This window comes from Callithrix jacchus, chromosome 3 (genome assembly GCF_049354715.1).
Source record: "Callithrix jacchus isolate 240 chromosome 3, calJac240_pri, whole genome shotgun sequence".
Taxonomy (NCBI): Eukaryota; Metazoa; Chordata; class Mammalia; order Primates; family Cebidae; genus Callithrix; species Callithrix jacchus.
In genome coordinates, this window is record NC_133504.1 from 101588171 (window position 1) to 101615311 (window position 27141).

Here is a 27141-nt window from a genome sequence, read left to right on the forward strand (position 1 = left end):
GTTGCACTGTCCTGCCCAGCTAGGAGGCAGTCTAGTCACTATTTGCCTGCCGAGGCTCCACCCTGCTTGCGTGGGGTCTGCGCTGTTGCTGTGGGCTCTGCCCTGCTGCTGCAGTCGCCGCCCTGCTGCCACAGGCTCCACCCTGCAGCAGAGTCTCTCTGTTATGGCAGGTTGCCTCGGCAATGGAGGCTGTGTCAGCAATGGGAGTGTACCTCAGTAGGGGCAGATTGCAGTAATGGTGGACATCCCTCCCCCACCAAGCTGCACTGCCCTGGGTTCAGCTGTGCCTGCAGTGAAACTCTCCACCCAGAGCGTTTTGAATCGCCGTTTTGTTTGCCCCTGTGGGGGTGAAACCCACCGATCCTGCTCCCCTGGCTCCCCGCCTCAAAGCGCCTTTTTTTTTTTTTTTTTTTAAGTTGAATGGTTGACTCTCAGTCAGCTGCTGTTAGGGCACCAGGATCTGTGTGATTTCCCGTGCAGGGACCCACTGCGCTAGCTCAAACGCCGCTTCCCAGGAGTCTCCTGGTCTGGCTCACTTTCCAAGTCCCGTTTAATCAGATGGATATGCTAATCTTCCCTCCCAAGTCTCAGATTGCCAGTTTAACAGGGCATCCGGACCAGTGCATTTTGTGCAGTGTGTTGTGGAGTGCCACTGCGCTGTGGTGCTGGCTGAAGTGGCTGCACCATCTAAAACAGCTGTGCTGGCATCCCGTGTCTCTCCTACACCTGGGAATTTCTCCATTCTGTGGGCAACGAAGATCCATCTGGAAATGTGGCTTTGACTCACCCTCTGCACTTTCACTGAGAGCTGCAATCCTGGGTTGTTCTTACTGTGCCATCGTGAATCTCCTCCCGCAATTTAACTCTTATTGGTTGTCCATTTATTTTGCCTCTAAAGACACTGTTCTCTATTCTCCATCTCTATAATTCACTGCTGGTCAAGACCTTAGGGCTTCTCCTCCTACTCCTCCTACCTTACCTATTTTATGAACCCTGTGGGCTCCTGGTTTCTGGTGATTAACCACTTCTATTTGACCTCTATTACTTTGGGATTCTTCATCCCAAAGGATGTTAATGGGCTCAGTTATATGAGTGCCTCTCCCACCTGCATGCCTGGCTTGCAGAGAAGAGCCACCACTGCACTTCTTACTGATGTTGGTGTCCCTCTCAGCAACACATTCCTGATGGCCTTGGTAGATGTAGTCTCTGAGCCCCTTGCATGGAGCATACTCCTCTGGTGGATTTTTCTGGCCTCACCTAATACATCTGGCTTGACCTACTAAGCAAGCTTTATCATTTCCTTTTCTCAGCCTTTGTGTTCCTTTTTTAATGCTCTGCTAGGAAAAACAGGCATTTTGATGTCACTGAGAAGTGGTCAGTGTTTATTCCAGATTTCTAAGAGCCACCCAGCAGTGGGCAGTGAGTTTTACCTATCCCCCAGCGTCCTTGCTAGGGTGTTAAATCTTTTCTCAAGAAAATGTTCTCATGTCAATGAATGCCTGAATTTCAGCCTAACATTCCAGTTCCTTGATCGAGCACCTTCAACATCCAATTTCAGACAAGAAAGTCCAGAGAATTTTTTGTGGCATGTGCTGCTGGCACATGCCAGCTAATTCTTGGAATTTATTAGTTGTATAGTCTTTTCTCCTTTTTCATGTCAGCATGTCACCAGTTGGGTTCCAGATGTCTCCACTCATGTTTTCAGGATTCCCGGTTTTCCTCATCAGCATCCTGACCTCAGCATAACCCACCTTGGTTGGGAATTCAATAATCTATCAAGCTCTGCAGCTCTCAAAATTAGACCTTCAGGTTACTTTACCAATTAAGTCTGTCCTCCTACTAGAGGTGATGAGGTCCTCTTTATAAGCCACAGCTTGGGCATTGTGGTTATCAAACTTGGCTGTTAACAACTCTCATCTCTCATTATCCTTACAGAGCATAAGCACAACTCAACAGTAACCAGCCAATTCTGCTGCCTTAGTAGGCATATGGTATGGTTTGACTGTATCCCCAACAAAATCTCTTCTTGAATGTAGTTCCATAACCCTCACAAGTCATGGGAGGGACCCAGTGGTAGGTAGTTTAATCATAAGGGCAGTTACCCTCATGATGTTCGCATGATAGTGAGTACATTCTCATGATATCTGATGGATTTATAAAGGGCTTTTCCTCCTTTGGCTTGGCACTTATCCTTGCTGCTGCCTTGTGAAAAGGGTATCTTTGCTTCCCCTTTTGCCATGATAGTAAGTTTCCTGAGGCCTTCCCTATCATGCTGAACTGTGAGTCAATAAAATAAATTTTCTTTATAAATTACCAAGTCTCAGGTGTATCTATGTTAGCAACATGAGAACAGACTAATACAGTAAATTGGTACCAAGAGTGGGCGCTGTAAAAATACCCAAAAATGTAAGAGCAACTTTGGAACTGGGTAACAAGCAGAGGCTGGGACAATTTGGAGAGCTCAGATGAAGACAAGAAAATGTGGGAAAGTTTGGAACTTCCTAGAGACTTGTTGAATGGCTTTGACCAAAATGCCAAATGATAATGATATGGGCAATAAAGTCCAGGCTGATGGAGATGAGGAACTTGTCCAGATGGAGATGAGAAACTTGTTGGGAACTGGAGTAAAGGTCATTCTTGCTCTGCAAAGAGACTGGAGATCTATGGAAATTTGAACTTGAGAGAGATGATTTCAGGTATCTGGTGGAAGACATGTCTAAGGGACAAAGCATTCAAGAAGAAGCAGAGCATAAAACTTTGGAAAAGTTGAAGCCTGATAATGCAATAGAAAAGAAAATTCCATTTTCTTGGGAAAAATTCAATACAGCAGCATAAATTTGCATAAGTAACAAGGAGCTAAATGTTAATCACCAAGACAATGGGGAAAAATGTCTCCAGGGAATGTCAGAGACCTTCACAGCAGTCCCTCCCATCACAGGCCTGGAGGTCTAGGAGGATGAAAATGATTTCTTTGGCCAGGTCCAGGGCACCCCTGCTCTATGCAGCCTTGAGACATGGTGCCCTGTGTGCCAGCTGCTTCACCTCCAGCCATGGCTAAAAGGGGCCAACATACAGCTCAGGCAACTGTTTCAGAGGGTGCAAGCCCCAGGCCTTGGCAGCTTACACATGTTGTTGAGACTGTGAGTACACAGAAGTCAAGAACTGATGTTTGGAAACTTCTGACTAGATTTCAGAGGATGTATGGAAATGCTGGGATGCCCAGGCAAAAGTTTGCTTCGGGGAGAAAACCCTCATGGAAAACCTCTGCTAGGGCAGTTTGGAAGGGAATTGTGGGGTCAGACCCCCCACACAGAGTTTCCACTGGGATACTGCCTGGTATAGCAGTGAGAAGAGGGCCACCTTCCTCCACACCACAGAATGGTAGCTCCACAGACAGCTTGTACTGTGTGCATAAGAAAGCCACAAACACTCAACATCAGCCCATGAAAGCAGCCATGAGGAGAGCTCTTCCCTGCAAAGTCACAAGGGTAGAACTGCAGAAGGCCATGGGAGCCCACCTCTTGCAGCAGTGCACACCGTATGTGAGACATGGAATCAAAAAAAGATCATTTTGGAACTTTAAGGTGTAATGATTGCCTATTAGATTTTGCATATGCATGTGGCCTGTAGCACCTTTGTTTTGGCCAATTTCCCCCATTTGGAAAGGCTGTATTTATGCAGTCAGTGCCTTTACCCCCATTATATTTAGGAAGTAACTAACTGGCTTTTGATTTTGCAGGCTCATGGGTGGAAAAGACTTGCCTTGTCTCAGATGAAACTTTGGACTTGGACTTTTGAGTTAATGCTGGAATGAGTAAGATTTTGGGGGGCTGTGGGAAGGGCATGGTTGTGTTTTGAAATGTAAGGACATGAGATTTGGGAAGGGTCAGGGGTGGAATGATACAATTTGGCTGTGTCCTCACCCAAATCTCATCTTGAATTGTAGTTCCCATGACCCCCACATATCCTGGAAGGGACCTGGTGGGAGATAATTTAATCATGGGGGCAGATATTTACATGCTGTTTTTATGATAGTGAGTGAATTCTCATGAGACCTGATGGTCTTAAAAGGGGCTTTTCTTCCTTCTTCTTGCTGCAGCAATGTAATAAAGAACATGTTTGCTTCCCCTTCACATGATTGTGAGTTTCCTGAAACCTCCCCAGCCATGCTGAACTGTGGGTCAATTAGACCTCTTTCCTTTACAAACTAACCAGTCTCAGGTATATCTTTATTAGCAGCATAAGAATGGTCTATTTCAACATATTTTCCCAGTGTTTTACTAGTTGGGCTAAAAGATTTTCATGTTTTCATTGTAAGTACTGCTCAATCTTTTCTACTGGCATGTTTATTTCTATAGAATAGATAACAAAAATGTGGGATTCATAGGTTAAAATATACTTTACATTATATAAATATTACTATATAGCATTCCTGTTCTGTTTCTATTGCAATCATTCATGTTTTCACCACTAATCGATGAGATTACAAATATTCATCATACTATCCAATATTGAATGTCAATTTTATCATATTCACCAATTTTGTACATGAAAAAAATATTCTCATTGTACTCATAACTTATATTTTCCTGACTTCTAGTCAGAAAATATTTTTAATGACCATCTGGTTTTTACTTATTTGTTAACGTTTTTTGCCCATTCCTCTATTTTATTTGCCTTTTATTTACCAGCTTATAGAATCTATTTGCATATGAATGTTGCAAATAGTTTATTTGCATTTTGACTTTATGTAGTTCTCAGTATGGAACAATATTTAATATACATATATATTTACTTACAGCCTATGTGTTTTCCACCTTACTTAAAAGCTGAACATACCAGAAGACTATACAAAGCATCTTAAAGTTTTTCTTCTAAATATTTTTCAAAATTTCTTAGACGTTTTCATCTAAATTTTCAAAATTTGATGCATTTGAAATTTATGGTCTTTAATGGTAGAAGGAATATGTCTATTTTTTTTCTTCCATCATCAATCAAATTATACCAGGACATTTATTAATCCTTTATTGGATTTTCTGTTGTATAAATTTAAGATATACAACTTGAGGTTCTGATATAAGTATCATAGTGAAATAATTACTATAGGTAAAAATTTTAACATATCTACCTTCCATAGTTACCTTTCATGCATGTGTGTGGTAAGAGCACCTAAAATCTGTTGGCAGAAAATTGTCAATATTTAATACATTATTAACTATACTCTCCCTGCTATACATTAGATCTCTAGACTTATATATCTTACATAACTAACTCTAAATTTGTACCCTTTGACTCGTATCTTTCCATTTCCACTGCCTGATTTGTGGTAAACTCCTCTTTACTCTTCATTTCTATCTAGTCAACTTTTTTCTTTTTAGATTCTGCATATAAATGAGATCTTTTTATTCTGTCCTGGCTTATTTTACTTAGCATAATGTTCTCTAGGTGTATCTATATTCTTGCAAATGGTAGTATTTTTTTGTAAGACTGAATAATATTCCATTGGTGGAATATTATTTCATAATTTCTTTACCCATTTATCTGTCATTAAACACCTAGGTTGATTTCATGTCTTGGCCATTGTGAATAGTGTTGCAATGAAAATTGGAGTGCAGCTATCTCAGGTACCTACTACATTTTCTGTGAGCATATACCCAGAAGAGGAATTTCTGGGTCATATGGTAGTTCTAGTAAATAATCTTCTTGTCAACTATGCCCAAAGTTAATCATACCTCACCCACTGAAGAAATTTTTCATTTAAAAACCCTACTTTTAAATTTCAGGATTTCTTAAAATATTTTTCTGTATCTGACAATAATTATTTCTTTTTAGGGCTTCTTGGTGGGTTGTCAATTGGTTTCATAATGTTTTTTCTCTTTCTATGAGTGGTATTTTCTTTCACTACCAAAAAAAAAAATCATATTTCAAAATGTTTCTTATTTTGTTCCTGTACTTTGGAAGTGTGAAAAAAAGTAAAAGACAGAAGCATATTTGCTCATTTCTGCTTGAACTGCTGACTCTGTGTTAAAAATGCAGTTCTCCTGAATAATTCTTTGCAGATAAAACAGGATAGAGCACTCAGCCCCCTGCATCGCTGACCTAAGTCACTGCATTCCTTAAAAGAGAAAGGACCCTGGCCTGACTTCTTCCTACACATATGATAATGCCTGTCAGCGATAGTGATTATGCTTCTCCAATCTATGATCAAATGTACTTTTATAATCTGTAACCAGATGTACTCTTATAGCCAAACTTTGATGTGCTTTTGCACATATTGAATCTTCACCACCAGTATAGTTTAAATCTTATAAACTGTGATTTAAAAGACTGTCTTGGATCAGTCTGAAAGAACTGCTCCCAGGCTACAGGACTCAGTCTGTAATCCTCAGAAAGACTTCTGAATAAAACAAACCTTATTTTTTTTTAAGCTTAGTTTTATTTTATTTAGTCCACTGAAGTTTATTTGACTAAGTTCATTTAGCCCCAGTCTCCTGGTGCCCCCAATTCATTAGTTTCTTCCTGTATTAATATTGGAGAGACCAGAGATCCACTCATTGTCTCAGCTTGCATCACCCTCCACCTATACTATAAGATGTGTGTGGGTTTCCTCTAGCATGTAAGTTCACATAAAGTCTAGCTCCAGCTTATTCAGACTGTGTTTCAGGTGTATGTTCAAGCAGGGATCCTAATTCCAGCCTCTTACGTAGTGGGGCATTTTGTCTTCATCCCTGTGCAGGAGTAGAAGGCTCAACCACCTTTGCTTGCTTCTGACTCAGCCAAAGAGTTCTACGGTTTCATCCTATTCTGCACATTATTATCTCTTTAATTTCTAATAAAGATATATGTTTAGTTTTAAGCCTAAACATATTCTCATAGGTTTCCCTACTTATATTTTATGCATTCTTGCTTTTCTTTGTTGTGGACACAAAAGCTGACATGGTCTTAACTAGAAATTATTTACTCCTGCCAAATCAAAATAACTCCCTAAGTTTTTTTTTTTTTTTTTTTTTGAGATGGAGTTTCGCTCTTGTTACCCAGGCTGGAGTGCAATGGCATGATCTTGGCTCACCGCAACCTCCGCCTCCTGGGTTCAGGCAATTCTCCTGCCTTAGCCTCCTGAGTAGCTGGGATTAGAGGCACGTGCCACCATGCCCAGCTAATTTTTTGTATTTTTAGTAGAGACAGGGTTTCACCATGTTGACCAGGATGGTCTCGATCTGTTGACCTCGTGATCCACCTGCCTCGGCCTCCCAAAGTGCTGGGATTACAGGCGTGAGCCACTGCGCCCGGCCAACTCCCTAAGATTTTTAAGTGTTGGGTCTACTGATAGAAGTTATTTTGTTCTAACATAATATTTGGAATAAGGAACAGGCATACTCATTTTATTGAACTTCACTTTATTGCACATAACAGATATTGCCTTTGTTACACATTGAAAGTTTGTGGCAATCCTGTGTTCAGCAAGTCCATTGTCACTGCACCATCTTACCACAGCTTGTGCTCACTTCATGTCTCTGTCACATTTTGATGATACTTCCAATATGTCATACTTTTTAGCAATGTATGCATTTATTATGGTAATCCATGATCAGTGATCTTTAGGATTACTATTGTAATTGTTTTGGGGTGCCACAAACTGTGCCCATATAAGACAGTGAACATAATCAATAAATGTTGTGTGTGTTCTGATTGCTCTACTGCCTGGCCATTCCCCTGTCTCTCCCTGTCATAGAATATGTCTATTCTCTGAGATGCAACAATATTCAAATTAGGCCAATTAATAACCATACAAGGGCCTTTAAGTGTTCAAGTGAAATGAAGAGTCTCATGTCTCCCACTTTAAGTCAAAAACAATAAATGATTAAGCTTAATGAGGAAGGCGTGTCAAGAGCCAAGATAGGCTGAAAGCTAGCCCTCTTGTGCCAAACAGCCAAGCTATGAATGCAGAGGAAAAGTTCTGGAAAGAATTAAACATGCTACTCCAGTGAACGCAAGACTAATAAAAAAGTGAAATGCCTTATGACTGAGATGGAAAAAGTTTAAGTGTTCTGATGAGAAGATCAAACAGCTACAACTTTCCCTAAAGCCAAAGCCTAAGCCAGATGAAGGCCTTACCTCTCTTAAATTGTCTGAAAACTGAGAGAGGTGAGGAAGCTACAGAAGAAAAGTTGGGAAGTAGCAGAAGTTGGTTCATGAAGTTTAGGAAAAGAAACCTTATTTATAACATAAAAGTGCAAGGTGCAGCAGCAAGTGCTGATAAAAAAGCTGCAGCAATCTATACAGAAGATCTAGCTAAGGTCACTGATGAAGGTGACTATACTAAATAACAGCTTTCAGTGTATACAAAGCAGCTTCTATTAAAAGAAGACAGCATCTAGGGCTTTCATAGCTGGAGAGGAGAAGTCAGTTCCTTCAAAGTTTCAAGGGACAGGCTGACTGTATTGTTAGGGAGTTATGCAGCTGGTGCCTAAGTTTAAGCCAATGCTATTTATCATTTTCAAAATCCTAGGAACCTTAAGAATTATGCAAAATCTACTGTGTCTGTGCTTTGTAAATGGAAAAACAAAGCCTAGATGACAGTACATCTGTTTATAGCATGGTTTACTGAATATTTTAAGCCCAATGTTGAGACCTACTGATTAGAAAGATAGATTTCTTTCAAAATATTACTGGTAATTGACAATATGCCTTGTCAATCAAAAACTTTGATGAAGAAGTACAAGGAGATAAATATTGTTTTCATGGACTGTATCCTATGGCAAGTATAGCCTTATAAAATGTAATTTTTAATAATATTTGACAATTGAAATGGGTGTTCTGCAGCCCATGGATCAAAGAGCAATTTCAAATTTCAAGTCTTTTACTTAGAAATTACATTTTGTAAAGTTCTATTTGCCCCAAATAGTGATTCCCCTGATGAATCTGGAAAAATAAAATTAAAAACCTTCTGTAAAGGGTTCATCATTCTGGGTGCCAGTAAGAACATTTGTCATTCTTGGGAGGATATCAAAATATCAACATTAATAGGAGTTTGAAAGAAGTTGATTCCAACTCGCATGGATGACTTTGAGAATTTCAAGCCTTCAGTAGAGAAAGTAATGGTAGATGTGATAGAAATAGCAAAAGAACTAGAATTAGAAGTGAAGTCTGAAATGGGATTGAGTTATGTTATACCATGATCAAACCTGAAGGGATGAGGAAATGCTTCTTATGGATGAGAGTGGTTTCTTGAGATGGAATCTACTCCTGGTGAAGAGGCTGTTTACATCCTTTAAATGACAACAAAGGATTTGGAATTTTATAAAAAACTTAGTTGGTAAAATGTGGTAGGCTTTGAGAAGATTATCTCTAATTTGCGAGAAAGTCCTACTGTGGATAAAATACTATCAAACAGCACGGAATTCCACATAAGCATCTTTGATAAAAGAAAAAGTCAATTGATTTAGTGAACTTTATTGTCCTTTCATGTTAAGAGATTACCAAAACCACTCCAGTCTTCAGCAACCACCACCTTGATCAGTCAGCAGCCATGATGAATAATAGTAGTCCTAAAGGTGATACTGTTATAGCCTTAATTTTAGTAGTAGTTTTAACATTTTACAGTTTATATATTTTCTGTTTATATTTGTTTGATAAAGGTTTATTATTTAAAGTAGTTTTCTTCTAGTCATGTTTAATGTAGTGTTTTATTTAGAAATGGTTGCTGAATTTCATCAATGTCATCTCAGTGTCTATTGATACAACTGTATTGTTAACTTCTTTGTTACATTGATGTCATAAATTATTCTGTTTTTCTCCATAGTGGTGAACCATATGCAATTTTATACTTGGTCATTGTGAATTAGTATTTTTAATACACTTCCAGATTTATTTTGCTATTATTTTATAAAGGGTATTAGCTCTGTCTCTATTAAGAGATTTCCACAATATCCATCAGACTTTGGCATTAAGTTGTCTAGGAATCCTAATCAGAACTAATACATTTTTTGTATTTTTCTTTAACTTAGACTAAACAACATAGGGAATATTGTTTTTAAAATTTGAACATAATTTGCCTTTAAGACCATGTTTATCTTTATTTTTCAACCTTGTTTTGGTTATTATTTTCTCACAGTTTCTTCAATTACTAGCAGCAACTTTGATTTATTCTACCAAGAAATACCCATTTTATTTCAAATGTGCTCCACAAATTTTCACAAAATTGTGTCCTATGATTCATAAGTTTTTTTTTCTTGCAAATATATGTTAATCAATTTTTTAACTATTCCAAGAACACAAGAAAATTCTCTTTCTGAAATATATATGTATCTATGTATATCTATTAAAATACTATATTATTCACCTAACTTTCCTTTTCAACTTGACATGTCAAATTCTGCAAGAGGTATTATACTATCAACTGCTATAAATTATTTTTTATACATGCTTCTCTGTGTTCTTAGGCATCCATAGATTTGTGTGGTACATTGTTTGGTGCATAAAGTTTTATGACTATAGATTATTCTCTGCTTTCACCTTTTATTATTTTATAGTAAAAATCTTTGTCCTATTTAATGACATTGTCCTTGAAGTCTATTCTGTCTTATATTGATAGTGCCACTTTTGCTTTCATTTTGCTTTCATTTGCCTGAAGTATCTTTGCCCATATCTTTGTATTCAAACTTTCTGTTCCATCAGTTCTACTTAATGGAAATTCATAACCTAAACTTTATGCCTAATCTTTCTTTCTCAGTTTACCGAGTCTTCTTAGACTAATCATCATTTTTCTTTTCTTATTCAAATGGATTTAAAAATAAAACCTCAATAAAATTCAGGCTTATATTTATACAAGAGATAAATTTAAAAGAAAACATAGAAAGCTGTGTACTCCTTGGCACCTACAAAGGAAAGACAGTAGGGTCTCCCAAACTTGGTGGACCAGTAAGAAGTGGGAGGCAACTGGGCTAAAAACCATCCCTCTTCTCTGAGGTATGAAAATGAAGCCTGACTGTAGACAAACTCTCTGATTACCATACGTTTAAAGAATCATGTAAGTTTTTCTAGAGATTCCATCCTGTTATTTCCTCACATATAAACCATAGCCTGGGAACTCTAGGTCTTCTTGTTCAGCCCACCTATAGCCATGCCTAAACTGAAATTCCTAATCCCTGGAGAAGCATCTTTCATCTCAGTACAAAAGCAGGCCTATAGTTTTCAGAGAACAATGTTCTAGATGTGATCTGGCATCGGATTTATTAACTTATTTTTTTTCCTTTGGACAAAACCTTTAGGCAAAAAATAATTTAACCTGGAAATTAAATCAGTAATTATTTGCAGTAAAATTCCCAAGAAATTTCCAAGTTGTCTTTCAGCTTGTAATCACAAGTTTTTTTGGAAGGGAAGGGGTCATAACGCAGAGAACAAACTTTTTCCCTACTTACAATGGAACTTGTGGAGGAAGCTCCATTGTATAGTAAAATGTGTGGTCAATCCTTACCTCCTCGCTCCTTTCTAGGGGAAAGATGAGTTTAGGAGAGGACGATGGGCATGTCTCTATCTCAGTTGCTTCTGCCTCCTCCTCTTAGAAAGCAACAGAGATAAAACAGCATACATTCTGCTTTTTTCCTTCATGCTTCATATGCTAAAGGTTTAGTCCTGTCCCTGCAAGGTATAGGGGTATGGTACATAGAGGTAATTTTACTTCAGAAAAATGAAACATTGGGTTAAAGACTGAGATTTGGTAAGGAAATGAAAATTTGGAAATATAATGCCAATAAAATTATAGTTGAAACCTGGTGGTTTGCAGCAGTTTAGATTGTTCTACATGGATGTTTTTTGAAGTTGCCTAGTAACTCCATATCCAAGTAGATTTTAAGTGCTAGGTCACCTATGATATTTTCATAGAAAAAAACCCTTTCCCAAAGTATTATAATTTAGTACTAACTGGTGTGTTCTTAAAATATCACTTCCAGTACCAGGAGTTCTGGGATTTGTTTCAGTGTTAAAACTGACTTTGCCTACTGATTACTGGATGGTTTGAATGAATTAGCCTTACACAACTTGCTGAGTCTTTGCAAATTGTAGGAGTTCTTAGGAGTCTCAACGAGAAAAATTCAGCCATAGTAGGGCCTTACCAGCCTCACAAAAACAGATCAATCAGAATCAGAAAAAGCTCAAACTATAAATGATGTAGGTTCTAAAGGAGAGGCTTCTGCAGCTTTCCCTGGTGTATATTGGTCCAATATTTGCTGAGTTGCTTGGGGCAAGGATTGCATTTTTAAAAAGGAGTCTCGTTTTGTAGCCCTCTTAGAAATTAGGAGGCAGAACACAAATGTATTTTTTTCAGATTTTTTTAGTCTGGTTTTCTAACAACTAAGATCTATTTCTTCTAAGAAGAACCAATCTGCACATACCTAAGCCAACCGATTTATGTTGTTTTTCGTGTTTGTGTTTGTTTTTTAAACTGCATTCACTTCCAAAGGAGTAATCTGAGAAAAGGCTAAATTCTTCAACTCAGATGACTTTTATAAGCTCTTAAAGGTTGCTTTCCCTGCATGTTTCCAACTTGGCTCAGTATATTTATACATGCTCTAACTATGGATTTTAGCTAATTCAATCATAATAAGAGAGATATTTCATGAACCAAAAAGTAAAGGGAGCCCAAATCAGAAATAGGACATGCCATATTCTCTGCTTGGAGCAAGATAACAAACTCAGTTTATTACAGACACAAAGAATAAAAAGGCAATTTTAAATTTTATGTGAAAACTGAGAAGTCAAGTTTGCACATAAAGTGAAAAAAGTGGAAGGTATTAACAAAGGTGAGAAAGTACAGATTAGCTTTGTGTTTATACCAAGAGTGGTAAAGGATGAAAACCAAAGAAAGAAAGGCAAAATTCTTACTTTCAGGGTAAAGACAGAGATTTCGCTAGGAGAAAGGTGCACATCGTAGGAAAAAAACTAGATAGACCTGAAGATTATTTTATATCTTACAAATCGTGATATGCAGATAGAAAGAGAAAACCATATACTCCTTTCTAGCTTCTCTTAAAATATCTGTGGGAAAGGGGGAAATCGATTTGCCATTAAATCAGTAAAAGCTGTAGGGAACTAGAAAAATTTGAAAAAAGAGAAGTTGAATCTGAAATAATCTCCAGGAGTAGCCAGAGTCTAAGCAAAAATTCATGGAAGCTTCTTAAAGACATGAAAAGATAATTTAGAATAATTGGCAATTGAGGTGCTACCCTGTACAAGTGATGATGGCTTTACAAAGTGCTTGCAGAAAATCTGGAAAGATTGGATATGGGAAGACCAAGGAGATCAGTGGAAAAGAAAAAGAAAAATCAACACCTCAACAAAGCAAAAGTATTTTAGTTTCAAAGTGATAGAACCATAACAAAATGAGCACATGGACATTTACTGTGCCTTAGATTAACACCTTAAGGCCAACATAGGAAAGGTGAAATACAGAACCAGAGAGCAGGCAGGAAAATCACAGATTATATTCAGACCTGGGTTGCATGTTTTGAGGGCAGTATATTTCCTGTGGGGGATTATCCAATTCAAATAAAAGAAGAGCTAAGTATGGTGGCATGTACCTGTAGTCCCTGCTTCTCAGGGACTCCTGAGGCAGGAGGATCACTCAAGGCCAGAGCTCTATGCTGTTGCATGCTATTATTGTACCTGTGAATAGCCATTGCACTGCAGCCTGGACAACATAATGAGATACCTATGACTAAAAGGAGTAATAATATTTATTTTTTTAAAAAAAAGAAAGAGCACAGGATTTTGTCAAACTGTGGTTGCTTTCATTAGACCCCAATTTCTGAATATCCCTTTTCTCACTAAGAGAGAATGCAAAACAAAATTAAAGGATGATATTAGAAAATTATACACCTGGGGCATAAAGCAAAATTGTTTTAAAAATGCATGAATGCACAGAATGTTAGCTTTATGGTTTGAATGTGTCTTTTCCAAAATTCAGGTGTTGCCAATGTGATGATGTTAAGAGTTGGGGCTTTAAGAGGTGATTAGGTGACGAGGGCTTCTCCCTCATTGGATTAGGTGCCCTTATATAAGGGCCTGCTCTTCCACCTTCTGGTGCTGAGGATGTAGCAAGAAGGCCCTTGTGGATGCTGGTGTCTTGATCTCGGATTTCCCACCCTCCAGAACAGTAAGAAATAAGTTTCTGTTATTTATAATTTATCCAGTCTCAGGTATTCTGTTATAGCAGTCCAGATGGATTGGCCAACAAATTATACTGCCCCTACATGTAATCAAGGAGAGAGAGAAACATCAATTTAAGAAGCAAGTTAGGTTATAAGAAATTACTGAGTCTTCTTGAATGTGCCAGCCTATGGGTGAGGGGGTGAAGGATAAAATACTACGTATTGTGTACAAAGTACGCTATTCAGGTGATGGTACACTAAAAGCCCATATCTCACCATTATACGATATAGCCATGTAACAACTGCACTTGTGCCCCCTAAATTTATAAAAATAAATAAGAATGTAGTATAGAAATAGTAGAAGTAAATGGGCCATCATATCCCATCACTTTAGGAAAATAAATATAAATAAATGCTAATCCATACTTAGTATGTTCAAAAATTATAGAAAGCCAGTGTCTTGAAAATCAAACTCCAGTGGCATAGATCTCCACTTGTTTCTAAGAGAATCAACAACATCAGTTGATTAACCTGGAGAAGGTTATTCTCCAGCTGAAACAAATGTGGTGATAAGTGAAACTACTTTCCTAAGAAGCAGGTTGTGTAAGAGAGAGTCTCAATCCTGACAGCACACTGGAATCACCTGGAGAGCTTTTTAAAACTACTGCAATCACAGACATACTTCAGAGATTTTTGACTTAATTAATTTGGGGTAGGGCCTAGTCATCAGTATTTTTAAAAGCTCTCCAGGTGAGTCTAATGTGCAGCCATAGTTAAGAACTACTGTTTTATAAGCCTCAGCAAATGATTCTCTACCTTGGAGGTATGTTAGAGTCTCGTTGAAAGCTGCTGAAATAAATCTGAGCTTGTACCCAAAGCCAGAGGGTGAGGTCTGGATACCAATATTTTGCACAGCTTCCCTCAGTGATTCTAAGTCACAGCCAGGGTGGATGAAAAAGGGCTCAAGCAATCCACAGCAAGAGGCACTGGAGGCAGTGACTGTTCACAGGCTTAAAAAATGCCTGCTATTTACCTGTATTTAGTTAAATCCTGACATGCCAGAAACACAGAGCAAATAGAAAGTGAAAATACAAAGCTTTTAAACATGGAAGAAAGTCACTTTGATTAAGACCTAGATGAGTGAAAATTCTAAGACTGGAAAGTTCTAACTTGTGAAAAAATTCCACAATATTTCAAATGCCATTCTTTGAGAGGTGACACAGTTTAGATAAGATTTTCCTGTAAATATAGTGTCTGATCCAGAAACTAGCATGAATGTTATATTTTTCTTTTCTTATTTTCAATGTTATATTTTTCTCTTCTTATTTTCATTTTATTCACTGTAGCTGGTATATAGAAATACAATTGATTTTGTATAACCTTGAATTCAATGAGAATTCTAGATGGTCCTATTTTTAGTTGCTGATTCTATGCTCAAAATTATGAAAAATGACACTTCATTTGTACTCGCTGAGATGTCTAGCAAAAACATTGATTACAGGTGTTGATAACTTTTAATTTCTTTCTTTTTTTTTTTTTTTTGAGACGGGATTTCACTCTTATTGCCCAGGCTGGAGTGCAGTGGTCCAATCTCAGCTCACTGCAACCTCCGCCTCCCAGGTTCAAGTGATTTTCCTGCCCCAGACTCTGGAGTAGCTGGGATTACAGGCGCCTGCCACTATGTCTGGCTAATTTTTGTATTTTTAGTAGAGACAGTGTTTCACCATGTTGGCCAGGCTGGTCTTGAACTCCTGACCTCAAGTCATCCACCTGCCTTGGCCTCCCAAAGTGCTAGGATTACAGGTGTGAGCCACCACACCTGGCCAATAAGTTTTAATTTCAAAGTAAAAAATATTTCACCTTTAATTGTGATATGCTATATAGGTTTTTGTTTGCTTATTTGGAAGGAGCATAATTTATCAGATTAGATGTATTGCTGTATAACAATTTATGAAAAACTTAGTAGCTTATGACACAATATTTATTAGCTCATAGTTCCATAGATCAAGTTGGTGGCTTCTGTTGGGTTCCGTGCTTAAGGTCTAGAAGGTCAAAATCAAGATGTTGGCTAGGGATTTATCTAAAAGCTGTCTGGAGAAAAATTCAGTAGCAGGCTCACTCAGATTGTTAGCAAAATTAAATTCAATGTGAATGAAGAGTTTAGGTCCCTTTTGCCCTGCTCAATGTTAGTCACAGCTCCCAGTACCATTGAGTCTCCCTTACTTTCCTTTCTGCTATCAGAAAGAGGAAACTGTTTATAAAGGGTTTTTGGCCATTAGATAATGTTAAACCCCACCCTTTTGAGATATAATGAAACATCACTGGAGTAACATCACATCAAATTAACAGGTTCCTCTCACATTCAAAAGGCAGAGCATTATAAAAACACAAGGATCATTTAGGGACATTATTAAAATTCTGCCTATGATGCTGGAAATTTCCTTATCTTTCTATTTTGCCTTAGTTTTTATCATGTATTATTTCTTCAAAATGTTTTTTTAATCTTTTGATATATGTATATGTATTTTCTACTTAATCTGGTGAATTACATTGACTGGTTTTCAAATTCTAACCTCAAATTTCTGAAATAAACATAATTTGGTCAGATAGTTTATATAGAGAGAGGTGTGTGTATATAAACAATTATATTTACAGGTACACATGTATGTTAATATAAATGTGAATTTAACTTGTTGAATCAATGTATGATTTCATTTTTATCTGTTCTCATGTCACCTTTAGTTATTTGTTTGTGCAAGAATTTGTCTATTTCATCTAAATTTTCAAATGTATTGGCATAAATTATCTTTTAATAGTCTTAGTGTTTCTATATCTGTAGGAACTATGGTGATGTCTCCTTTTTCATCCCTTCTTTTTTTCTTTTATCTTTGAGACAGAGTCTTGCTCTGTCACCCAGGCTGTAGTGCAGTGGAGCCATCTCAACTCACTGCAACCTCTGCCTCCCTGATTCAAGCAATTTTCTGCCTCAGCCTCCCGGGTAGCTGGGATTACAGGCACCCACCACCAGGGCCAGCTGATTTTTGTATTTTTAGTAGAAACAGGGTTTCACCATCTTGGCCGGGCTTGTCTTGAACTCCTCACCTCGTGATCCACCCTCCTCAGCCTCCCAAAGTGGTGGTATTACACGCATGAGCCACCGCACTTGGCCTTTTTAATCCCTTCTATAAGGACATTTGTTTGTGTTTCCTCTCTTCCCTCCCCCGCCTTCTTGGATAATATCACCAACTGTTTATTTTTCCATTCAAATTCTTATTTCTATTTTCTTTGTTTGTTTTGCTATTCTTTTGCTTATTTCTTGAGATACATAACATCACTGATATGCAATCTTTATTTTCTTCAAATATATGCATTTAATTCTATAAATTCCCCTTAATGTTTCAGTATGCTACATTTGTTACACAGGTTTATCAGAGTTTGAATTCCTTCCTGGGATCCCCACTTCAATCTCCTAAATGGCTTTTGCATGTGCATACATAAAGTTTAACTTTTTATGTTGTAATATCTATCTGACAAACGCATAATGCTTTGTATACACAATAACAGGGTCATATAGAATAGTTTGCTTGTTTCACCTATTGAACCTTCCCCACTCCCCAAGAACCCTTGTCAGTGACTGATCATTTGTTTCTATTGATATCATATAGTTTAAACCATAAAGTATGTAGCCCTTTCATACTTTTTTTTTCACTTAGCAACTTGCATTTAAGGTTTATCCATATTTTTCCATGGCTCCATAGCTCTTTTTTGTTTTAATGGCATGGATACACCATGACATTTTGTTTATCTGTTCACCTATTGAAGGACAACTTGATTGCTTCCAGTTTCCAATGATGAATAATACCTTAAGCATTTGTTTACAGTTTTTATGTGTACAAAAGATTTCAAATCAGTTGGGTAAATATATATATGTGCAAAGGTTAGATCTTACATTAAAATAAACTGCCAAGCTGTTTTTTAAGGTGGCTGTGCCATTGGAAGACAGTACTCATCATAAATAAGTGAAAAGTACTTTTTGCTCCTCAACCTCACAAGCATTTGGTTTTGTCAGTTTTAAAATAAAGTGTTCAGTCCTTCTAGTAGGCTAATTAATATAGTGGTATTTTATTGTTATTTTAATTTGTAATTCCCTCATGAAAAACATTATAAACTTCCATATTTTTCTATCTGTGTACCTTCTCAAGAGTTTATTGAGATCTTTTGCCCATTTTTAAATCAGGTTTTCATATTGGTAAGTTTTGAGGGATTTTTTTGTATATTTTAAATACAAATTATCAGTTACAGGATTTATAAGGTTTTTTTTTCCAGTCATGGCTTGTCTTTTCATTTGCTTAAAAGTATCTTTCACAGAAAAGAGGTTTTAAATATCAACACATCAATGTTTTACTTTCATGGATTGTTCTTTTGATATTGTGTCTAAAAACTGATGCTCAATCTCAAAGTTATCTAGATATTTTCTTATGTTTCCTTCTAGAAGTTTTCAAGGTTTACAAGTTTTGTAGTTTAGCATTTGGATTTAAGGTCCTATTTGAGTTAATTTTTGCAAAAGTTATAAGGCTTGTATGTAGGATTACATTTTGCATTTGGATTTCCGATTGTCCCAGCTTCATTTGCTTAAAAACTATACTTTTCACATTGAAATGTTTTCGCTGCCTTATCAAGGATCAGGGTGTCCATCTCTGGAGTCCTTGTTCTGTTCCATTTATCTATGATGTTTATCCTTTCTCCAATACCGTGATGTGTAGTTTACAGTTGGCTGTTCAGTAAAATTGAAGTAGGGTACTTCATTCCCAAGTTTTGTTGTTCTTCAGTGTTGTGTTAGCTACTGTAGAAATCTCACCTTTTCATATATTCTTTAGCTCAGTTTGTCAGTATCTACCAAATAGTTACTGAGATTTTTATTGGGCTTGCATTGAATGTGTCATATATATATAGATGCTGTACATGCTTTGTTAGGTTTATTACAGTGTTTCATTTCTGAGGAGGTATGCTAACAATATTGGTATTGCATTTTAAAATTCAAGTTCCAATTGTTTGTAACAATTGTTTGTATATAGGAAGGTAATCGACATTTGTCTATTGGCCTTACATCCTGAAACTTTGCTATAATCTCTTATTTGTTCCAGAAATATTTTTTTGTCAATTATTTGAGATTTCTATATAGACAATGACAGTATCTGTGACCAGTTTTATTTCTTCTTTCTCAATCTACATACTGGTTATTTTCTTTTTCTCTTATTTCCCTAGCTAAGACTTCCAGTGTCATGTTAATTGTAAGGGACAGAAGGAACATCCTTGTTTGTCTTTAATCTTAGGAGGAAACTAAACAGTTTAAGTATTAACTGTACATCTTTTCTCTGTATATTTGAAGAAGTTCTCCCCTTTTCCTAGTTGTCTAAGAGTGTTTACCATGAACAGGTGTTTGATTTTGTCAAGTGTTTTTTTCTGTGTCAATTGATTATAATTGCATAATTTTTCTTTTTTAGGTTGTTGATATGATGGATTATGTTATTTTATTTTCAAATGTTGAACTAGTCTTGCATATCTGGAATAAATCTCACTTGGTCATGGTGTATAATTCTTTTTATGCTTTGCTAGATTTAATTTGCTGATGCATTAAGAATTTTTATATCTATGTTCTTCACAAGGTGGCAGGAGGAAGTGCCAAGGGAAGAAGAAAAAAATGATCAGATCTTGTGAAAACTCATTCACTATCACAAGAAAAGCATGAGGGAAACACCCCCATGAATCAGTTACCTTTACCTGGTTTCTGTCTTCACACATGGGGATTATGAGAATTGCAATTCGAGATTAGATTTGGGTAGGAACACCAAACCTAACAATATTAGGAAGTGTTCCCTATATATCTAGTTTTTGAACAATATTGTGGAAAATTTTTAAGTGTTTTATGGGATTCACAAGTGAAGTCTGGGACTGGTGCTTTCTTTTTTGGAAGGTATTATTTATTCAAATTGTTTAATCAATATGTACCTATTCAGATTATTCATGTGAGGACTTTGTAGTTTTTATCTTTTAAGGTATTGATTAATTTTATTCAAGTTATCAAATGTGTTGGCATAGAGTTGTTTGTAGTATTCCTCGATTATGCTTCTAATACCTGTGAGATCATTCTTCTTTTATTTCTGATATTGGTAATTTTTATCTTCTCTTTTTCTTGGTTAAAGTACCTATAGGTTTATCAATTTTATCAATCTCTTCAAAAAAGCAGATTTGATTTTTTAATTTTATCTATTTTATTGATTTTAATTACATTAATTTCTTTGTTTTTTATTTCTTCTGATTGCTTTATGTTTAAATTGCTCTCTGTTCTCTGTTTTCCCAATATGGAACTTAGATGATTAACTTCAGGTCTTTCTTCTAATATATGCATTTAATGCTATAGATTTCCCTCTATTCATTCCTTATTGCATTTCACAATTTTTGATAAGTCGTATTTTCATTTTCATTTAATTTAAAACACTTTTTGATTTCTCATGAGGCTTCTTTGACCACAGTGTTATTTAGAAATATGTTGAATTTGTATTCTTACTTTTTGTCTCTCTGATCTAGTAATTAGTGATAAAGCAGTGTGGAAGTCTCTAATAGTGGATTTATATATAAATATAAATATATTTTATTTTTTTATGTCTTGGGTAATTAACCACATTATCATTATATAATACCCTCTTTATAACCAATAGTTTTCCCTGAAGTTGGCCTTGTCTGAAATTTATATAACTACTACAGCTTTCTTTTGATTAGTATTAACTTGGTATATCTTTTAACTTACTCTATTCCTTATATTTAATTCTTATCATAATAGTTGGCTCTTGTTGGTTTTTCTCCCCCATTCTGACACTCTATTTTTTTAATTGATTTAAGTGATTCACATATGTAGTGATTATTGATATAGTTGATTTAGCACCTTGCTATTTTAATATGTCCCTTAAATTTAATATGTTGGAAAGTTGATCCCCAATGTATTGGTGTTGGGAGGTAGAGCCTGTTGGGAGGTGGAGCCTAGTGGGAGGTGTTTGGATTCTGTGATCTCATGAGTGAATTAATGCTGTTATTACAAGAGTGGATTTCTTATAGCAGGAGCGAGTCTCTTATATAAAGGATGAGTTAAGCCCTCTTTTGCCTTCTTTGCCCTCCCACCATGGGAGGATGCAGCAAGAAGGCCCTCAGAAGATGCCTGCCCCTCAGTTTCAGACTTCCCAGCCTTGAGAACCCTGGGCCAATATATTACTGCTCCTTATAAATTAATCAGTCTATGTTATTGTTATAGCAATTCAGAAGGACTAAGACATATTTATTACATTTTTAATAGTTATTTTCTATTTGTTGCTCTTTTTTCTTTTTTTCTTCCACCTTTCTGCCTTTTCTACTTTTAAATGAACATTTTATGATTTCAATCTCTCCTCTCTTGCTATTCAATTATACATTTTAAGATTTTGAGTTGTTGCCTTTAAATTTGAAGTACAATCACAACTAATCTATATCTACTTTTAAATAGCAATGTATCACTTTATGTGTAATAAAGATATTTTATAACCAGTGCTTTATGATTTGAATCAGGGAATTCAACTCAAATTTCCATCCCAAATTTGTTAGTCTTAATCCTTTTTTCTTTTAAAAAAAATGTATTCATTTTTTCCTTTGACTTTCAGTTCAGAAAGTTTCTACTGACATGTCTATAAGCTAATTAAACTCCCCCCCCCACCACATTTTGGTCATGCAAAGTCTACCAATGGACTCATTGAAGGCATGAACCCTGAACATCTGAGACAGGTCTCAGTTAATTTAGAAAGTTTATTTTGCCAAGGTTGAGGATATGTACCCATGATACAGCCTCAGGACGTCCTGATGACATGTCCCCAAAGTGGTCAGAGCACAGTTTGGTTTTATACATTTTAGGGAGACATGAGGCATCAATCAACATATGTGAGATTAACACTGGTTCTGTGTGGAAAGGCAGGACAACTCAAATTGGGGAGGAAGCTTCTGGGTCATAGGATTCCAGGTCATAAGAGACAAATGGTTGCATTATTTTGAGTTTCTAATTAGCCTCTCCAAAGGAAGCAATCAGATATGCATTTATCTCAAAGAGCAGAGATGTGACTTTGAATAGAATGGGAGGACATACTGATTAAAATAGTAAAATAATACATTTAACTATGGTAATATTTCCTCTATAAATTTAACCATTTAATTCATTTCCTCAGTGACTATTAGTGTATAAAAATTCTGAGTTAATCATGGCTGATCTATTTATAAAATAATTATTAAAATTTATTTTATTGCATTGTATACCTAATGCTCAAGATCAGCTAGGAAATTCTATTTCTGTTCCAATCAATAATCCCTGCCCCAACACTGCCCTGCCACCACTTCAACCTTAATCATCTTGTCCTCTTCTCAGGAATGACATTACTGATACATGTTAGTTCTATTGACAGATGTTGCTAGAACATGGAAAATCCCAACATTTCTCTCAGTTATGCTATAAATATGCAGTACTTCACATTTATATAATATTGCTTAAAATCCGCCCCAAACTGGGATAAGCACATCTTTAATAAGAAGCATTAATATTGTCATGGAGAAAACTTGTGTCCATGGACATTAAAAAAGATCAAAATGAAATGACAACACTTTTGACAATTAAAATACCTGATTGACAACAAAATTATTGTCAATTTTCAGGGAAATCTAGAAATATTTTAACTTTATAAGTGTAAAAATGTTAAATGTATATTTAAAAGTTTATGCAATACAAATTTTACAAAATAAATGTATCAGGTGGAGATATTGCCTTTGTGGAGATTGCTTAGTTATTTGTTTCTTCTTTATCAGATTTCTGAAATGCTAACTAAACACTAACAAGAATTCAACAGAAATTTCCCAGAGAAGACTTCACTCTTGAAGGATATTGATAATGGCATATGAAAATGTTGACCTCTAAATGAATTATCCTTTGCACAATGTAGATTAGCACAGGTTGGACACACAGGCATATTATAAAGTCAGGCAGTCACCATTCATAGTTAATATCTGCCTACAGTAATTACTAAGCATTGGAAACCTAATTAAAGGAAAAATGGCATGACCCCTATTCTTGGAATGTTTCAATTCTTGAGAAAATAGAATCACATGAATCAATTTCAGGAAGAAGTGATAGGGCAACAAGTACATATACAATATATACCCCTGAGCTGCTGTTGGTGCAATTCCAGCTCCCATATAACTTAAATTATTTTAAATAGATTTAAAATAGCATGATCAGTCAGGACAAACAGGTTTTGTTTTCTATTAAAAATATTTGTTTCAATATAAATTCATTTTATATAGAAATGTTTCTATGTTGAAGGAAAATGGAATAAAATGGTTTACTGCAAAATAAGATATGATAATGTTACCAATATTTTGTAGATAACCTCTATCATATAAAATCTAGTTCCCATCACAAAACTAGCTCTTATGATTATTTTCATTATAATGGAGAGTGTGTATGGGATATGGTGCAGAAATAAGGAAATTGACATTTGTTTTGCCAGGTGCCTGCCTCTGAGCTGTAAACATTCATATGTATTATGGCATGGTATCCTCCCAACATGAACCTCTTAAAAGCAAGAACAGCATCTTAAAAAAATTTGTGTGCCTAGTGCTCTTAAGCATGATTTTCTAGTAAATGTTGGTTAAATAAATTAGCACATGAATGAGTGGAGTGAAATAATACATAAATTAACATGCAAATAGAATAATTTCTGAAAGGTGGAAGTTTTTAGAATATGGAAACTGAAGTTCAGAATGGTAAAGTTGTATAATTTTTTACTTTATTTCCAGATTGGAAAAAAAGAATCCTGTCATTTGTTTTTTATTTGAAACTTTTATTTTAAAAATTATTTGATATCATGTATATTATGTCATTTATGTTTTATTTTTATATTCTTCACTTCATTCTCAAAAAAGCCCTAGTTCCTCATTTAATTTAAAATATTGTGATAAACTCCGATCATTTTTTCTGTTCTGTTTCTTTTGAAATTCTTTTCATTTCAAAATTGTATTTTGAGATTTTTGCTGGAACAGGTTAATATTCAATAATTATTTTCCTCAGTGTTTCATTTTATTACTGCATTTTTTTATTATCAATGATCAAATTTCATTGAAAATACTGAGATGTTAAATCCTTCCGCATTTATTGTGCTTCAGTAGAAGCCATTTGCTCCAGTTGCTGATTTTTCCCAAAACAGATAGTAAGTTTCTCTTAATTACTCACACTTAGAAATGAAAATATATCATGGTGATCTTTCTCATTTCATGCTCAGGACTCAGAAACTGAAACAATGAAACAGGAACTGAAGACACAGAAAATGGTCAACTGCTCCATTGGTACAGGCAATTCAAGCAGTAGTAATTTCTCCTTTCTAGTCTGTGGTGACTCCAGAATGGTGGTTGCAGTATAAAGAGAAAAATTTCATGACTGAAATTGTAATTTATTTAGTGAACTGAGGGAGATCCTTCTAACTAAAATAGATCAGAAAAGCTATAGGACATATCCAAAATTTTATTCTGGAACAGGAAAAAACAAGACTATGTAAACTGAAAGGACAATGGAGAAAAATAAAGCAGATGACATCTTGTTGTATCCAGGTCACATTTAGAAATACAGAAATTGATTAATGTGAGGAGACTCTTAAGAAAGTTGTGACTTTGTTATTTCTTTCACTTTTAAAATCCTGTACTGGATAGCCTTACCTCTCATTGCTGATAGAGATATTTTAAGGACATTTGCCCTTGACAAAGCCCCCCATTTTGTGCTGTACTTCAAGTTAGAAATAGAACTAAAGCATGTAGCCTACTGTACTGTGATTGTTAAGTTGGCATAACCTAAATTATTTCCCATTTCTCATCAAGAGTCCCCCAGGATGCCCCAAGAACAACAACAACAACAAAAGAAAATTCTACATGCATAAGTTTTATCTCCCAGACTTACTATATAAGCAGAAGTGTGTCCTTTTTTGTTGATTTCTCAAGCTATTTAGTTCACATCTTATACAGAATATTTTCTGTTTCAAGTTTTTGCTTCTTTATACAGAAAAGACAGTTCCTTCAGAGTTTTCATTGTGAAATAAGGCACCTTTTTGAATTTTACATTGTATTTTAACTTCTGTTGGGGTTTTTTTTAACTTTTCATTGGGCATAAAAGTTGTGTGAAAAATCTTTCTAAGTATTAAATGTTTGCTCTATACTCTATTCTACATCTATAACTTACATAATTCTTGCAACTGAATCCAGTGAACCTCTTTGCTGTCACCACCTTCTACCCACTCATAAACATCAGATATCTACTGGGGAAACAATCTAATTTTGGGAACACTGAAACAGAACAAGTGGTACATCCCAGGGTGTTTCTCAGATAGCAGAAACTAGATAAAGTGCAGACTAAAGAAAAGAACCAGGGGTGGTGGAAAATGGCCTAGAGGGAAATAAATAGAAACACAGTATACTGAAGACTTCTCTGTACTGGCACTGAGATGAAAAGTCTGAAATACCTAGTGCCACATGAGGAGTGAGGAGAAGCTCTAGACTTTAATATCCAGCCCAACGAGATATTCAATCAATGCTTTTCCAGTGAGTGAGTGCATGATGATCAATAAGAAAAGAAAATAGAGGGCATGAGAACTGTCTTTGGGAATTTAGACACTTGTTTTTATGAAAGAAAAAGCAGACTTTGAATGACTGAAAGGGCTACTCTTAGATTGAAGAGAAAGAAATGAAAGAACAATTTTTGTAATATGTATATCACATATATATCTTCATATATATCATATATATTTGTATATATCCTATCAATCACACATATGTATCGATATATATGCAATATATATCATGTATCAATATAGCAATGATATATGTGATATGTTTTCTATAATATTGTTGCTATTTATTAAAGGACAGTTTAAAAATACATGAAAGAAGAATTATAACTCTTCTAGAGGATGACCTAAATTTGGTTTCCTAAATTCTGCATTATAGTGAGAATAATCTAGAGCACAAGATATAGAACACTCACATATGTATACATATATATACACGTGTGTGTGTGTGTGTGTGTGTGTGTGTGTGTGTGTTCTCTTTGGGAGAGGATATCTTTCTAAAAATATGAGGTCTCTAGTAGAAATCATTCATTTACCAAATATGCCTCTGATAATACAGGTAATGGGCAAGGTCTGGGTTTTCAGTGGTGACCAATTTAATCTTGAACTCATAATGGATAAAGTAGGAGGGTAGACAGATGCTGTCCAACTGATTTCATAATAATTGGATTACAACTTAAATACTTGTGAAGGAGGACAGCATACCACTATTAATATTTTGACAGGAATCTCATGGATTATCTGAAGTGGCATCAGGGTTTCAAGTTTAATGTGGACAGATTTTGACTAAAGGAAGGGTTGAAGAATGATAGGTTACCAGGTAGTAGAGAGTATGTGTAAAGGCTCTGGGCATCAAAAGGAATGGTCAGTTTGGGGGAAAAGGCAAGTGTGGCAAGAAAGGTGAGACAGATGGAGCCCATGGTGTCCGACATGGATTCCAAGAAAGATGTTTAGTGGTGACTGCCAAGGAGCTGGGTGAAAGCTGACACAGTGGCCCCATACCCAGAAAGCCGTCTTTCTTCCTTCCAGGTGAGCTAACCAGGTGGGAGGGACTCCCTGGTAAAACTCCAACCGACCTGGGCACTGGGGTGGAGCCACAGAGGTTCTCACTGTTTGCAGCATAAAGGAGCCTGGGCTCCTCCCCTTCCTGTGTGGAACCTGGGATTCAAAAAGCGAGGCTGGAAGTTTATGGGCAGGAACTCTTGGCCTTGCAGAGTCCCTGTTCCCCCTTTTTCCTTTTTCACCCAATAAAACCCTGCTCTACTCACCCTTCAAACCATCTGCAAGACTAACTTTTCATGTCTCTGGGAGGGACA